We start from the raw sequence: 5696 nt of genomic DNA on the forward strand, positions 1-5696 counted from the left end.
TAAAAAGTTGTTAAATTAATGAGATTCAGTTTGTTGATGCTTACATGCATGTGACAATTGGTATTTTCAGATAACTGAGTATTCACTCATGGATAACTGATGCATGTTAGTTCAGACAGAGACCCATTTGAGATCAGAGAAGGGACAATGTACTATCAGTTGGATGAATATTTTTCTTATAAAGGATGCTCATCCATGATGAGGATTTATCTCCTTTAGGTTTGTACAATTATTTTAGAGGTCAGTGTTGTGTGTGAGGTGAGAATCACACAGGTTGCAGGTGGAGGACCCAAGAAAATTGTGCATAGAAATAGGAGGCTTGGAGGGCAGAGGAGAAGTTTTGTGAGAAGCCTTTGACTATCTATGAGCAGCAGAGGGATTGTATTGAGAGTTGGATAGCTTTCTAGCTAAGGCTTTGTGTAATCCAGACATATTTCCACTTGTATGATAATACAGAGATGTGGTTTTAGGCAGGGGCTTTCCCTGGGTAAATTCTTCTGTGTTATGTGTGATTGATTCCTTCTTATCAGTTATATGTGTTCTTATTGATGTTGCTCATGGTTGATTAAGCTTCCGCTAAATTGTTTGTAGAAGTAGATCAAGTGTTTTGCTTTAGTACATTGCATTACCAGGTTGATCTATAGGTAAAAAAATTTCTACATGGTATGAGACCTAGCTGATTTGTAGAAAAAATTCTACATGGTACCAGAGCTAGCTAATTTGTAGAAAAAATCTACAAAATTCTAGAATTTGACTGAGGCCATAATATTTCAGCTGCATCATTTCCCCACCACATCCTATTTCAGATATTATTCCTTATTGTTCTTCTTGTTTGTGTACACTCATGTGGATGAGTTTGACTGTCTAGGTCTCGGTTTGGTGGCTTCCAACAAACAAAAGAAGTATGTTTTTTACTAGGACATTGTTGTTAGAAAGAGAAAATATGATGAGGGTTATTCCTAGTTTATCTCCCCCTATATGGCCATTGTCTAGTCAATTTAACGTCTTAAATTGCTCTACATAAATTATCAATCCGGGTATTGTAAACTGATGAAGTGTGGTGCACCATATGTGCTTAGTTAACCATTTTTCTTACTTTGTTGTTTTATAGTTTTTATCTTGTTTTGGGGTTTTGTTCTTATTGATTTCCTAAAGTGTCTAATGCAAATGGAAATCCTATTCTAAGGTCTTAAGAATACTTTTAAAGGTCAAGTATAGATGTAGTAACTTCCAAAACTTAGCACTTCAAAAGATCTCAAAACATGCTATTGATAAAATTAATACTTGAATAGGAATGTAAATATGCAGCTACTTAAATCAAACAAAAGATGAAATACTGATTATGAAATCATTATCTCTGCTGCCCATCTAATTAGAGAAATAAAATCTAAAATATTGCACTCAAACAAACCAAAAATTGCAGACTAATGAAAGCAAGATCAATTTACTTCACTTATAATCCGATAGCTCGCCAAGTAGCTTTTCGAGGTTAAGCCATGGCTCTAGAGATAACGTCAAATAACATGAAGAATTGATATCTAAATTACCTACTTGCAGATTAATGAAATCAAAATCAAATTACTTCACTTATAATCCGATAGCTCGCCAAGTAGCTTTTCTGGGTTAAGCCATGGCTCTGGAGATAACGTCAAATAACATGAAGAATTGATATCTAAATTACCTACTTGCAGATTAATGAAAGCAAAATCAAATTACTTCACTTATAATCCAATAGCTTGCCAAGTAGCTTTTCGGGGTTAAGCCATGGCTCTGGAGATAACGTCAAATAACATGAAGAATTGATATCTAAATTACCTACTTGCAGATTAATGAAAGCAAAATCAAATTACTTCACTTATAATCTGATAGCTTGCCAAGTAGCTTTTCGGGGTTAAACCATGGCTCTGGAAATAACGTCAAATAACATGAAGAATTTGATATCTAAACTAGCTAATAACAACAAATAAATAAGACTAAAATCAAAGTATAATTGAAATTGAAAAGCTTAAGAAAAAGTTCAGCAGAGAGGCAAATCTCATGTCACTATTTGATGCAAAAACATGTAAAGAAAAACTAATCTACAATAAACTGGTTGAACACCCTTGCATGAATTAAAATTGCATGAATGGAAAGTCTAAACTATCAAACTTGAAAGCAATAAAATGAAATACATCTCCTTCCATGTTGAGAACATCAAAGTTTTATTCAAATTCTTCAAAATTACAAAGTACAACAAAGCTCTCCAAAGCTTTCCAAAGCCATCAAGGAAGAACTACAAACTCCAAGCTAAAGAACTAAAAAGCCAAGCTAGGCTAAGACTAATAAGCTAACAAATGAAGGAGAGAGATCTCCTATTTATACAAAAATATGAGAAGCCATCTCATTAATGAGAGTCCAAGAATCTCTCCCTCTACCTCTAGAGTCCTAATCAAAATAGGAACTGATAAGACACATGTCTTCTTAGAGTTTCAATACAATTAAGAGATGTGACACATATCCTCATGATCCCATGATTCTTTTCACACAAATTCGAATGTGGCCTTAGAGTGCCACATAAAGGTCTTCTAGAAGCCTTCTTTTGACCTACACATGTCAAAAATCTCAACCCATTTGTTAGGTATAAGCATATACACATTATTTTCTAATTTTTAACCACAAATTCACTTAAAAAGGCTTAGAATTAATAAAGTTTGGAAAAACATAAATGTGGCCCAATGATAATGAAAGTGGGATGAATGTGGTGACATAGTAGTGAAATGGAGGTGATATAATGGACATAATAGTGAATGTGTAATGGAAATGAATGACATTTTCAAGACCCAACATACCCCCCAACTAAAGCTATTGCATGTCCTCATGCAATATATATTACATTAGTTCTTTTGATCCTTGAGATTTGACTTAACTTTGCATGATATCATTTGATAACTTCATATTTCTGAAAAGTGTTTTACTTGAATTGCAACATGGTTGGTTCTTGTGTTACAACCATTTTTTTTTTTTTGCATTCTATTTTGATCTTTGAACTTTGCATAATGATATTTTGATTATTGTTGCAAAGTATATCTTTATTGGATTGCATGATGGTTGGTTCTTGTGTGACAACCATGATTTGTTTGTATTCAATTTATCTTTTAAGCACTTTTTGAAAAACCATTGTATGCTAATAATAACAATGTAACAGTTAATATATGTTGGAAGTATGTGGGCTCCTGAATATAATATGGACATGGAAATATATGAATATGAATGTATTCCCCCCCCCCCCCCCCCCCAACTGATGTTATTGGCAATTTTATTAAATGAGGAAGAGAAATGTTTTTCCAACAATTATCATTCTAACTTTTTATGGAATTCTATGGTCAAAAAGTTAGAAAATGATGTACCTTAACTTACCCTTTGGAATAGATGAGTTGTATGTGTAGTGGCTGCAAAATTCTGATCATATTCTTCTTCAAGTGGTTGAACAAGAAGAGTCATGGATAAAAAGTTAAGATGACTTTTTATTGCTTCTACTAAAACTTGCTGAATCTGCTCCAAAATGCTAAAAATAATAGTCTTCATGTCTTTAAAACTCATTGGCACAATTCCTACTATGTGAAAAGATGTTCTAATGTCGAACATAGTAGGACATTGTTGACTTAGTGGCCATTAATGGATGCCACTAGTCAACACAAGAACTCTCACCATTGATGACAATGAGAGTCAAGATGCCCAAACACATCTTGCTAGGTACGAATAGTTTTGCTGATGTCTAGTCACTTAGAAGATCTGATGAACAAGGGACATTAATGTATTCCCATTATTTGTCAACATGAGAACTTGCCATTAAGGCATGCAAGCCTCAAGGTGTCTTTACAAGAAACTTAGACTCAAAGGAATATGGACTCAATAATTTGCATTGAAGCAGAGCTTATTTGCGAAATGAAAATGACAGGAAATGAAAGATAAAAATGGAAAATGGCAATGGAGAGTACAAATGGCAATGGGCAATAAGCATGTGAATGAGCCTCTTGCTTTTATTTGTGGGTTATAAATGGACAAAAAGAGATGGAAAATGTATGTGAATGTAAATGGAAAATATGGAGTGAAATGAGGTGAATGGTTTATTATGAGGTATGGATGTGATGGAGACACTAGTATCTGAAAGTTTTTCAAGTGTTTGGATCTGATTTTGCATCAGCATATTTCCTCTTTGTTGCTAATCATCCTCTTATGAAACAAATTGGTCTCTTAAAGAGACACCATTCTCTTGTAGTCATTTGTCCTTCCTCCTGGAACCTACGAAAAAACTAATACTTCTTCTGCAATGGAATGTAAGATTATCAAAGGAGAGAGGTGATCAATCTCTTTAGTTATTATATTTACACACAAAATTAAAAATTTGTATTAATGAAACAAGTTCTCAAAGGAAAAATCAAAAGAATTTATACCTACTTTGGAATTGGTGCCCCAAGTTGAATGTTGCTTCTTTTTAGCAATTTATTTCATTATTTACCATTTCAAACTCTAATGATGGATTTCCCATTGTGTAGATCTTGTTGAGATCTTTCCAATGATACTTGAATCATCAAAATCTGATTTTATATGAGAAAGTTAGGCTGATTTGAACAATGAGGTTTTTCAGCTGCAAATTGATGTTTAGCTGCGGAATTGGACTTTAGCTGCGAAATGTGCATAGTTTCTATAGCTAAAAATCTTGAATAAAAATTTAGCCATTCATCATTCATCATCAGTCCAAAATTAATCAATTCCTTCAGAAAATTGAGTAAATAACTTATTCATTTCATTGGTTCAAAATTATTATTTTTTTTCTTGACATGCGACGACTTAGTGTGGCGACTTAGTGATAACACACACCTTGACTTCCCTTTCACCGGAGTCTTTTTCATTGACTTGGATCAAATGAATAGGACACAATCCATATACTGACATTTTCCCAACTACCCATGTGGTTTGTTTCGTCTCTTGACAACTATAACCTATAGAAGCATGAAAATGGCTACGAAATTGCCAGATGGCTGCGGAATTGGTAGTTAGCTGTGAAATCAGGTTGCATTCTATAGCTAAAAGACAATCAACCATAAATTTTCTGATTTAATTTATTGGAAAAGAGATTTTATGCAGCCAAATACCAGGGAGAGAGAGAAAGAGAGAGCCTAAGATCACAGTTGGTGCACAAGACCAATCATTCATGAGCCTCTGTCCTTTGCTATTTTTCAAATTTCCTTTCACTGTTTGAGAAATCACTATGTAAAGAAGACTGTGTATGTACAGTGGAACAACTGGTAAACAAAAAAATATGGATATGGAATGACAGAAACTATGAGTATGGAGTAAAACGGTTACACATACACGAAAGCAAAGAAGTTGTATGGATAAAATACATGAAAACAGAATGTAGAAAATACTGTGAAATGGAGTGGTTGCCCATGTAAACAGAGAAAACCGGAAACATAATAAAAAATCGAAGTGCTTGTATACATAGAAAAGCTGCGTAGGTGTAAGAGAGAAGCTCAGAATAATACGGATGTAAAAGAGCCACATCCAACCGGTTCAAGTGATGAAATTAACCGTTAAACAGGTCCTTGGAGAAGTATCGTATTCAATTGGGATACGTCAATGCTATCAGTCGTTAAATTAAAATACAATCAAAGAGGTTGCATGAGACCGTTAGCATTAAAAACAAGAGGCAT

Source organism: Pinus tabuliformis, chromosome Q (assembly GCF_031772625.1).
Source record: "Pinus tabuliformis cultivar Carrire ecotype Pingquan chromosome Q, CPIR1, whole genome shotgun sequence".
Taxonomy (NCBI): Eukaryota; Viridiplantae; Streptophyta; class Pinopsida; order Pinales; family Pinaceae; genus Pinus; species Pinus tabuliformis.